We start from the raw sequence: 12774 nt of genomic DNA on the forward strand, positions 1-12774 counted from the left end.
CTCTCCACCCCACCCCACCACCACCATCACCTCCTTGTAGTCGTCCTCCTCCTTCTCCTCCTGTGTGAGGGTGAGCCAGCTAGGGGGTGACCTTGCCCAGTGTAATTAAAGTGAAACACCTTGACTTGTCACCATTGCCTGAGACAGCTTAAATCTCCCTAATGTAAATGGAGGCTGCCGCTGACGTGCTGCTAGGCATGGCCGCGGAGAAGATACAAGCTCTGGTGATCCATCTCTGTACCAGTGCACACACACGCACCCACACACACACATGCACACACTCCCTCTTTTGCGTTTTCTCACTCTCTCTCCTTTTCTGACACACACACTCTCTCTCACACACACAAATGTACACAATCTTTCTCTCCTTCTCTCTGTCTTTCATAAACACCCTCTTCCCTTTCCCCTCACACCCACCCTTGGCACTCTGCAACCCCCACCCCATCTTGCTGTCCACCTCTTTTATTTATTTTACATCGCAGGCAGCTTACTGCTTACCTTTACAGCGGCAGCAGCAGTAGCAGCAATGCCTCATGGGATAGCTCAAGTGTTGTGGTGGAAGGCGGCACAAACATGCAGTGATTCAATGGGTAGTCAAATTATCTGTCATATTAATGAGAATAATATCAAATATTTTCCTTTTGTTAGAATTACGATTTATAAGAATAAAAAAAATGTATAGGGCATTTGTAGTGGACACAGGTTACTGGTGTTTAAAAGTGCTTCGTGCTTGCCTGGCACCTGATCAGGTTGATTGATAGGGGGCACACACATGGCTCATATCTGCTCCCAGGCTTTTTGGGAGTAGAGAGGTACAGAGATGGCAGTTAGCAGTGAAATTCTGTTGACTTTGTCCTTCAATTAAAGCTCTGTAATACAAAAGTCTTGTTGACCCTTCTGTCCTGCTCTCCATTAGAAGTCATGGCAACACATTGCTGAAAGACGGCCTACTAAATTCCAGGCTCATTTGCAGTTTGGGGAACTGGGGAGCGCCTGAAACGACATCACAAGCAGGACCAGGGGCTCCTGCCAAAATAATCGCCCCGTCTGAATGCCACAGTGGCATGTGAAAGAATGCTATGTGCCCCCTGTGCCAACTTTACCAGTTGCCGGTGCCCTGTGCCAGCCCTCCCCCCTTCCCCCGCTTGCCTCCCATGCCCTGCCCGGGCAGTGGGCACCGTGACAGGAGCCAGACGCCCATCATGTGTCTGCACCAGGCATCATGCCCTCTTGCCCTGATCCCTGGGGCAGCGCGGGTACTGTCCCCTACTCTTCCCAGGAAGGTGCCAAGGTATGTGGGTGGTGCCAGGCAGCGGATATGTCCTAGAGTACACACACACTCTGATGGGCTTTGAGGAGGCCTGGTGGTTGCACGGCAGTGCCAACTCAACCAGGAATTATCCTGGCAGAGAGAATTGCTTCTCTGTTTTTCTTGCCCTTCAGTAATGTTCTGTTGTAGGCATCCTCTCTCCTTTGATAGATTTTTTTTTTTATCAGTACCTGTAGACAGGCATTGATTGAGGTCCATGATCCTGCATGATTCTTGTATCATACAGATATGAAGATTTATTTAAACATGATCTTTCAGGATGTGCATTCTTGAGATCAGATAATGTTCGTTCATCCACAGATGCAAATTCCATATTTTCGACTCTTAGAGAGACTTAAAGGAGCAGACTGAAGACAAAGACCGTTACCTACCTTGCTGCATGCTGTGGCATCATAGACAAGTACAGGTTTAGACAGAAAGGCAACAGAGAGAAACAACAAACAAGCATGCTGCTATTGTGATAGACAGCTTCCACTGTGAGGTTCAGTATGTCAATGTGTTCAGTGTGTGATGTAGCAACTGCTCCAGCCATGGGGGTCTGTCGGAAAAAAAAAAATGAAGAAAGAAAGAAAAGAGAGAACGCGTGGGAGAGAGAACAAGAGAAAGAGAGAATGAGCAATGAGCTCAGGTGGGTCCGACATCTGCATTCACTTCCTGTCTTTTTCCGAAGGAAGGGAGGAGGAGGGAAGAGGAGAAAAGGAGGGGTAGAAGAGGAGGGGTGGGGGCTTGAAGAAAACAAGAGCGAGATGAAGGCCTTTCTGGAGGCTACAAAGGAGCTGTACACTGGAAAAGGGCTGGGGAACCCTCAATGGGGCTGAAGAACACACAGACAAAACTTGGGAAGGAAGAAGGCATGCCTCACAATGGCACTGGGCCCCATGCTTGGTTCAAAGAGCCAGTCAGAAATACAGAAAGAGGAAGAGAGCGAAAGACAGAATGGAAATGATGGACCTGCTGGGAAGTATAGTAGTTGTAGCAGTGGGGGGGGAGTACTGGTATATATGCTGGGCAAAAGGCCACCGAGTTTTCTCAGCTATTCATTTGAAAACAAACTGTGCGACAGGCAGGCGCAGTCAAACAGCATCTGGGTGTGGAGTGGATTTTGTCTTGGTCCTCCAAAAAAAAAAAAAAAAAAAAAAAAAAAGGCCCACCGGTGCTCCATGTGTGGCCCAATGCTAAAAGTCAGAGGCGGAGAGAAGAGGGGGAAATAAGGAGAGACGTGGGGAAACAATCAAAAACAAATGAAGAGAGTTGGTGGGAAAGGAAGTGAGCGTGAACAGGGGAGACGCTACTGATGATGTCATTTCAGATAATCCTATCTGTAACAGCAGATGATTTCAAAACGATTTCTACAATGCAGGTTCTTGATCTTCATCTTCACCTGCCATTCATTTGCTTTTATGCACATTTACAGCCACAATTTGTCATTATTTTTTATAACATTGGTTTTATTATTTCGTACCATTTAATTTTGATTCACTATCTAATGATCACGTGAATTTTATCAGAATAAGTAAGCGTCAAAGAATTGCACAGGTACGGCAGTTGGCCTGGGCGTTTATTGTGGACACAGCACACAAAGAAAGAAGCCGAGTGACAGTGAGCTGTTTGCATGTCCTTGGGATGCCAGTGTCATTGTCAAGGCTTATCAGAATCTAGGTGCAAAGAATGAGCAGAGGGTGGGAGAAAAGGGGGAGAAAAGGGGGACGAAAAAATGCACATGGCTTTAATAAAACTTTATCAGGAGTTACCTTAGCTCTGTTTCCTACCCCCACGCCTCCCCCAGGCCCCCCTCCTCTGCTACCCTGTAACACCCTGGCTCTAATATTTAAAGAGCTCGGGGTGCACGGCTGCGGGAATCACGTTTAACTTCACCAATTTCTTATTGCCTGTCAGTCTCTCTAATTTGATCCGGCGTTGGACAGTTACCGTTTTGGACAGCGGAGTCACGGCACATATTGGCAGGGAGACTGGCAGCTAATAAAAGCCAGCTTGGTATTTACTCCCCTTTTCCTTTTATTTATAATATATCTCAATATTGTTATTATGAATATATATGCATTTAAGCCTCACCTATCTCTCCTGGTGGCCTCTCGGTTAATAATGTGTTATTGATTTCCATACTGGCCTGGCTGTATATCTGTTTTAATTTCAAGGCCTTATCGCTCCCTCTGTGATTCACATGAACCCTTCCTTTCTTTTTTTCCTACAGGCATTATTAAGTCTGTGTAGGTGTATAGGTAACACGCTTTTTACAGTCTGACTGGTTACTTCATATGAGGGAGGGATACTCATTATAGACCCCACATCTTCCCCAAGTCAGCCTTCATCTTTTCTTTGACAGATTGGATCAAGGGCAGATTGGGTTAGGTAAAGTGCCTCGATTTCAATGCTGACAAAAAAGAACAGAAGAAAATGGAAAAGAATAGTTTAATCAAAGGTATATTTCCCAGAGATGGCCTGGTTGTTGATATAGCAAAAGTACTGACCTTTTTATAATTTGATAAAAGTCATTAATAGTTCATCCAGATTCCGCTCTTGGTTCATCTGTACAGAGGACAACAGGGACGTTCTGCCTCACGCACCGAAAACTTTGACCAGCCCTATTGGTTAGTTAGACCACTGAGGGCACTGCCTCTCCCTCAGTTCCCCTTGGCCCATCTCCTACCACCACCAGAATGATAAAGGGGTGAAGATGAAGGAGAGGAGGAAAGGAGCAGCAGAAGGAGGAAGATGAGGAGGGCTTGGCGAGAAGGAGGAATAAGCAGCGCATGTATATATGCGAAATATATGCGCCATCAGCAGAAAAGGGTCTGAGTCAGCCGTTTGCTGGGCTTTGCCGCATGCTAAAACACATAGAGGCAAGGCCCATTAAAAATGAATGCCACGCGATAATCACATTCGCGCTTAAAATTTAATGTTGGTATGCGGCGACTGACAAAGAGAAGGGGGCATAGGACGCTGTGATTATGACCGTGTCTCCTGTACTTCCTACTTTGAGGTGACGCTAGCACATGGCCTCTGACAGTGTTTTGTGATCCACAGGGAGTCAGGGCCAACTCTTGTAGTCTAATTGTTGCAATTAGCTTAAAGGACTACATAGACCATACTGACATCTTCATACGGGAGAGAAACTCTATCTAAAGTCTTTATTAGAAGTGTAGTGGAAATTAAACCTACATAAAAGCTTTCCCCACTTTTTTGTTGCTCAAACAGGGATCCATTGGTTTGTTCCGTTTTTCCCTTTAAAGAGTTTTCTCTGAATTATCTTCAAGGATTGCTTTATAATTTGTACATTATACAACACTTTCCCTTTGAGTTAAATTTGTGATTTTGGGCTATATAAATAAAAATGAGTTGACTTTTGTTTTGACAGATTAGTCACTTTCCGATTCTTTTTTTAAAATTATTTAATGGACCATTTTTAAACATCAAAGTATATGCCATAATAAGTAGTTTCTTAATAATAATATAATAATAATAATAATGATAATAATTAACACAGTATTAAATTTTCATTGTATATAATGTAATATATATATATATATATAATGATTCATTTGTATTTATAGCAAATTCTACCACAAATTTAACTCGTCATCATGTCCTCTTTGCTTTATGCTCTTCACTGTTCATTATAACTTAATGCTTGAGTAAAAATGTTCCACCTGTGACTGTAAAGAATTGACAGTAGAAAATGGGACAACTCTATAACTCCTTCACCCACTAGCTAACCTAAAAGCTTGCATGCAGCATTGAAGCCCCCCCCAGTGAGAGAGCATGGGGCCTTGAGGGCCCTCATATGGGGAGGCAGCAGAGACAATGGGTGGGTGGGTGTTGGCGGGAAAGATTGAGAGGATATGGGGGGGGGCACCACTCCAATTGTAGCTCAAGTGGGCTGAAGATGGCTGAGAAGTGCACTTCCCTTCAGAGAAGACAAATTAATGTTCTTGCCCAAACATAATATTGTCAGAGAGGTGTACAATAGGAGCCTCTCATCAGTGTTTTCTTCTGATGCTGTGTGCATTTACAGTATTTTGTGGTCGCATGTGTATGTTTGCGTAAATGTGTGGCCATGACGGCCCCCACTTAACCCACCATCCTTGGTCCATAAGAGAGAAGTAACCTCCTCCTGGTCCTTCTTCAAGGTCAGGCTGGAAAGACTCTCCCATTCAACTTTACCATCTTATTCAGGCAAGGGATATCTCTCTTAACCTTTTCCCTTGCTTCTCCATCCTCCCATCAATTACAAAAACCCAGAGCATCTTCTTTTGACAATGACATGGTCCTTGGAAAGAGAGGAAAAGACAGAAAAAAGGATAGCAACACACTTTTGAATGAATGAAGAGGGACAGCAATGCAATCTAGGCTAGCCAGAGGTCGACTGGTTGACTGCAGCTGGTGCTATTCATTTCCTTAAAATACAGGTTACTTTTTGGCCCCGTTAGTCTTCTCTCATCTTGAAATGTTTAAATTACATCTTTGGACATATAAAGAGCTGCTCCTTGGAAATAAAAAAAATAAAAATGAAATACTTTTTGTATTGAATTTGATTTAGTTTGATACCGTATCATCCTTCTAATACCGATTTATTGAAATCATACATATGTAAACTTGAAAATTATGCAAAAGTCTTCTATTTTAAGACAACTGGACCAATAAAATGAATAGACAAGTGTCAAACACAGACGAAGGCAGCGCTACCTATAAGAGCAAAGTTTTTTTTCTTTATCTAGGTCACAATATGTGGAGCAATTTCAACAGATGGACTGCAGAGTACTCCCCAGGCGAACAGAAGTTAGTTTTTCTCTTTCTTCTCTTACTGTTGCCCCTGTACCCCTCCTCTGCCGTAAAGGATTCCATCATTGGTAGTTTGTTGCAGGCAAATTTGAGTGCACGTCACACACATATATACATGCATGCATACACACATGCTCACACTCTATGGACTTTGTAGGGACAAATACGACATGTAGCCAATTAGGTCAGAAATAATTCCTTTTTTCTTACTTGATGGTAAAATATTAAACCCGCCGTCATCAAATGTCACATAAGAGTTTACTGTAAACAAATATACCAATAAGAGAAAAAGAAAGAAAGTAACTTCTGGAAACTTTGTACGTGGTGAGCTACCACTTACTCTTAAAAGTCCATTTTTTAATTCAAAGTAATTTATGTTCCAGTATGTGATATGGATCCTGTTGGCATTCTTCAAAACACTCTCCACGCACACACATGCGCACACACTGTCTCTCTGACACACACAGCCCACGGAGAGGAAATGTCACAAAGTATTTGGGTGACAAAAAAGGCACCCTGGGGGGAGATGGTGGTGGGATGCTGTTTGGAGGCCTTGTGGTCCAATAGCAGCACTGACAACAGAGAATTAGCTTTGGAAATAACAGACACACGCAATAAAAAAAAAAAAAAAAAAATTAAAAAAAAGTAGTGGTTGCCGGAGTGTATATGTGTGTGTGCGTGTGTGTGTGTGTGTATGTGTGTGTGTTTGACCGTGTGTATGTGCGTGAGATACAGGGACACAGTGAGAGACAGTCGGAGGTGGAGTGTGTGAGTGTTGTGTGTGAGGGGGTCCCATATAATGGAGAGGCTCCACCTGTTTACACTTCTTTGCCCCCAGCATTCTTTAGCGGGCCCCTTTAGAGGGCCCTCGTTCCCGACAGCCAGCTAACTGCTCTTGGGGAGCCCTCCGCAGGGATCACAAAAACAGCTGAAGCCTCCAAGGGCTTCCTGAAAGGGAGAGGGAGGAGTGTGGGGAGGCGAGGGCATGACGAATAGGCAAGATGGAGCAAGAATAATAGCAATAAAACTAAATGGAGAAAGCAAGCAAACAGACAGAGACAACTTAAAAGAGTGTATCACTAGTGAACCACTTCCAAACAAGCCTTTTTAATGAGGTCCGCTATTAATACAGAAAAGGAACAGAGAGAAAAGCAAAAGAGGGGAAAGCAAAAAGCAGGAGGGGCTGGCAGCGAACAAGGAAAAGAATGAACGAATGGGTGAATGTGTGTGAATGCCGTGTGTGTACTGAATCACTTTATCTTTGTTTTTCTGCAACTGTAGAATGACCTCTGTTTGGGGCTGGGATGAAGACAGTAGCGGGCCGAGGAGGATGGGGATGAAGAGAGGGAGGAGGAGGTGGAGGCGGAAGGGGGTGTTTGGGTAGTGGGAGGCTAACAGGCTAGACACCAGGCCTTTGTGTGCAAATTTCCCAGCAGCGCCTTACCAGTTAATTAAGGAGGTCAGTGAAAGAGGGAGAGAGGGAGGGATAGAGAGACAGAGAGAGAGAGATGTAGAAGGTGGGGGTCGGTCCTAACGAGCTGTCCGCAGCACATGAATGAGGGGTTTGTCCTAAACTAAGCAGCGAGAGGCCAAACAATGTCAGCAGCAATTAGCAACCAGTGGTGGGCAGCCAGGGGCCTGTTGACTGAGCAAGCAAAAGATGTGAGAAAAAAAAAACACACATAGGAACTTGGAAATGCAGACATATACATATATGGTTACAAACATCCAGGAATAAATAGGATGGAGCTGAGCGGTAGGAGGCGGGCGGCGGTGGAGAGCAGTAGAATAGGAAAAGGCGGGTCATGTTGCCTTCACCTCTCCACACAGCAAGGCCTTGACCCCGCTGGCTGAGTGCTTTGAATCTACAACGCTGGTAGGAGGTAACAAAGGCCATAGGTGTAGCAGTGTGATCTGTATGCTCAAGTTACACTTGGATATTGTAGAAGCTCTGGGCACATAACAGAAATAAGAGCAGTGTTCTCTTTTTGCATAGAGATGCTGCATAATTCTATCTATACTGTGTAAGATTTGACAAGATTGATTCATCATTATTTTCCTTTGTGTATTACCTCATTAGAAGGGCATTGAAATCTTTTTTTTCTGGACAAGTCACTCCAGTCAGCTCTCCAGCTAGTCTGTTTTTGGCTCCTGCCATTCTCCTCTCTTGTCTGTTACCATTCTTGGCACAATGCGAAGACTCCAGTCTTTGTTTCATTCTAATCTTGGAGGTGAAGTGGCCCTCTTGTACCTCAGGCTCTAATCGCTGGCAGAGACGGTGTTCTCTAGTGGTGCTGGGCTGCGATGAAAACGCGACATCCCCACAAAGAGAAAGAAAACTGCTGCGCTCAGGCTTTGTGTGCAAATATAAAAGCACACAAAAGCGGGAGCCTGAGATAGTGTCAGAGTTAGAATGTTTTCACTCTCCAGTTTTAGATATGGATTATATTTTTTTTAATATGGAGGTTATTTGTTGGCCACTTGTTGGGGGGGTGGGGGTGGGGTGCTTGGTGGCTGTGAGAAAGTGGGGCCTGCAGATTGTGGACTGTGAAGAAAGTAGGTTGGGGTGGCGTGGAAAGGCCCAGCGGGTTCACTGGCTGTTGGAGAAGATGGTCACAGAAGGGCATGAGAAATGTGAGAATTGTACTTTGTAATTGGCAAACAGGTTTCTGAATGTGCTCTCAGGCTTTTAATTTACATTTATATTCTTATGAAATGGTCCTGAGTAGGTATTCTAACTTTTTACCATCTATTATGAATCAGAATAGATATATTATGAATGGTGTCTCCATGCATTTACAGAGCTCATTTACACTAATTGCCCTATTCCCTCTCTCAGATATCTCTGTAGATATTGCTCAAAATGTGACGATAAACCAATCTCCAATCCATCCAATCAACAGACAAATAAATCCATTCATATTCTCACTTCTGAAATCCAGCCTCCTGTGTACTCTAAAGCGCGAGAAAGATTCATTGGGATAGGTCTCTCCTGTCCTTCAGAGCAATCCATAATGCTGCTCAGCCAGTAATCAGGGCATATAGGGGCTGGGTGATCAGTGACAAAAGCTAGGCAGGGAGACATCAACCTGCTGGAGGAGAGTTGGGGAGAGGGGGGGGGGCTGGCAGGATGAGTATGGTGGTGGCGGTGGAGGCGGAGTAATCAGAATCCCATCCAACCCCAGTCTCCAGAAATTGCCATGCAGATTTAAAGCCTATAAAGGAGGATCCTTGGACTGTTCCTTCTCTCCAGCGCAGCACAGACCTCCGCTCCCCTCCTGCCTCTCTCGCTCCCTCTTTCTGCGGTGCTAATTGGAGGCAGGTAGCCCCCAGATGCAGGGCCCAGGTTACCGTAACCTTGGTGGTGAGATCGGCTGCTCGCCTCCATGCGGCCGGCTATTCATCAAAATGGTGGTGTGGGGTGGTGGCGGTGGTGTGGGGGATGGCGGCAGAGGGGCAGAATATGCAGCAGGGGGAAATGAGCATCTAAGACAGCTTCCCAAAAGGGTAACAAATCACCCTCCTTGCCCTAATCCACCAAGGGGGAACTTGATGGACCAGTGGTCACAATATGTGGCTGCAAAGATGCATGGGTTTGACAAATCAAATATGTGGGCTCATCTGGGATTTAAAAAAAAAAGAAAGAAAAAAGAATTAGCTGGTAGTGCTCTCATATGTTGTGATGTTTTATACTGTAGTACCACGAGGTGCAGTATACTGTTCACACAAACATAAACAAGCAGATGTATCTTTGTTTTACTTTATTAATTTGGTCCACCCTGTACATAAATATTAGCAGATAAACCCAGAGACTGCTGCAGTAAATGCAAATTGCCAGGCAAGGCTGTACAGCAGTCTTATCAGCAATATCCCTCTGATCGATCGCTGTGGTTGCATTATCAATCATCCATCATCGCATTGATATCTCTGCAATACCTATAATCTCACCTGATCAGAATCATTGATCAATACTGTAGCAGGATTGATCTCCCAATGCCGGTTGGATTGGATGACAGCGAGGCAGGAAATAGTTGCAGAGACGTAAAACATTTGCAAATGAGCAGCAGACACTGTTACATATAGGCACTAAAAATACAAGGACCAAATTTAAATACAAGACTGCAAAAATAGCAGCCGGGCTGTGTGGAATATATCTTTTCTAAATTTGAAGCAAAGGGAATCCCATTCCTGCTACAAAGAAATATTTCATGTGGCATATTACAATGTAATTACCCCTGATCTTGCATTTGTGATGACGGGTTTCGTCCCCATTGGAGAATACTGAGCAAGTGGCTTGTATTCAGCAGGGAAAACAGGCAGCCACGACACAGTACCACTCAGAATCTCCTCTGCATAGGACCTTAATCATCCCGGCTCAGTGTGCATGTGCATATAGGGAGATTTGTGCGTGAGCAGGCCGTGCGTGCGTGTGCATGCATGTCTTGCAGTGGGTGTTTTCCAATAAGTGTGTATATTTGTGTGCGACTTGCTACTGTGTGTTCTTCCTACTGTGTGCCTATGTGTGTATAACACAGAGAGAGAGAGAGAGAGAGACAGAGAGAGATTGAGAGAGAAAACTCGTTCCCCCAATTCCCCCGTGAAGCCTTCTACACCAATTTCCAGCCATGGGCAATCACTCACTCAGCATACACATCTACATAGAGGCTGATGAGATCCTCCGTGGGCTTTACCATGTGACTGGAGCTCGTCATCTACTGTATGTGCCTCCCCTTTGCGCTCCTATTCCAATACTATAGTCACTGAGGGGAGAAGGGGGGGTGGGGGGGGTGGGGTGGGGGTGGGGTGGTATGGATGATCTACATACACTTATGATACATAGGTAATCTCCGAGGGGCAAATCAAAGATACTCCCTGCTATGTTTCCAGTTGAATTCGAGAAGAATCCGTCATTTTTGCATGCCCATTATTGGTAGAGGTGATATGTCTTCCAGTTTTAGATGTCCTTGCACCTGGATAGGGGTGCTTTATAGTATATTGTGCCAACCAATGACTCATATGGATGGATGTAAGGTTGTAGACTCGAGTAGATAGATTAGAGCTTAAAAGAATGTCCACCCTCAAGCTGTGATGTTAACATGGGCCACTGTATGCTGAGAGTTCATTAGTGTAATTGCCGGAATATTACCCATTGGCGTGGTCAGAATGTATAGAATATTAATGCCATAAATCTCCATTCCTCTTGCATTCGGCGGGGTAACAGTATAACCAACATCATTGCATATTAATGACAAACTTTTTGAGGAGAGGCAATGAAATGATGGTCTCGTTTGTCACAAGTCTACTCCTCCTGTACACTGAGAACCATTTATATCTACATCTGTTTTGTCGTGCATGTATATGTGCTGTAGCTGCCTTTGTCTCCAGGGAAAAATACTGTTTTGACGGACTAAGAGAGGGAATTTCCTCTGAGTTGCACAACAGGGCACCCCACCCACCTCCTCTCTCTAACAACCAGCCCTCTCCTTCTCTCTGTGCTGATGTCAGCACATAGCCCACTATGGTTCTGGGACCACAATTGCTATTCAACGAGTAGACAGATGTGTAGGTGGAGGGTCAATATGGGCTTGTGAAATTATCCCGTTGGTATTTAGAATAAATGATAGATGGATGGGTTTTGCGTTTGGCTTTGTGGTGACGATAGACAATATTATATTCTGCAATTAGCAACACTTAGTGGGCTGTATTATGACCAAGCAATATGTTTGCACCTCAGTGCTACAGTACATGTCGGAAATTGAGTAGCACTTCAGAGGTCAGGCTGCATCCATCGCCTCTGTCTGCTTTGTTCAAACTCTATCTTAACAGCTTTCAACTCATCATGAACTTTAGTAGAAGTTCAGAAATATATAGGCCTACATTCAGAGATATGTAAGTGGCCAATAGAAATCTCTCGCTATGTTAAAGTTTAAGGGCATACACCTGTATTTATTTAAAGGCCAAAGCACACTTTGAAGGGACACATAGTTCTTAAGGCATTTATAGTGTTGCTTTAACATTTAAGTAGGCATTAGAAAGGGGAGGCAGCAATAGCATATTCTGTAGCATTTATTTTTTCATTCATCAATCTGACCTTCTGCCGCCCAGCAGCAGAAATTACCTCTGGATTTTCTTTCATAGACTTCTTTGTTTAGCTTGCTAGGCTGTTGTCACAAGCAGGCGGCGTCATTTAAAGCTTCTAAAAGCAGTATGAAAAATGCATGTTTAGAAAAACAGTCATTCAATCTCAAGATTACTGTTTAAGATATATTTTGTTTGCTTTCAACACCCATTATCCGATTGGTATGCCGAGTATCAGTTTAACTAGCACATTTTTAATGCACATAGTGAATGTATTTTACGATATTATTCACCAACCCTACTTAACACCACATCATTTTTTCGAGCAAATGGTTGTTAGACGACTAGAACGGTTCTCTCCACAGAGAGTCTTTCCTCATGGCTGCTGGCCACTTGTCTCTAGCTTGCTGTTAATCAATGCTGAGGAGCAGGTAGACCATAATGGAGGATTTATCTCAGTTCTTCACAGCACTTAGTGCCCAATGGACAACTCTATACCACCACCCCTCCTTCTCTCTGTACCTTCTTACATTTTTTCTTCACTCACCCCCACCCCCACCCCCACC

Source organism: Seriola lalandi, unplaced genomic scaffold (assembly GCF_002814215.2).
Source record: "Seriola lalandi dorsalis isolate HSWRI2012SDOR001 ecotype SW California unplaced genomic scaffold, Sedor1 jcf7180002054546, whole genome shotgun sequence".
Taxonomy (NCBI): domain Eukaryota; kingdom Metazoa; phylum Chordata; class Actinopteri; order Carangiformes; family Carangidae; genus Seriola; species Seriola lalandi.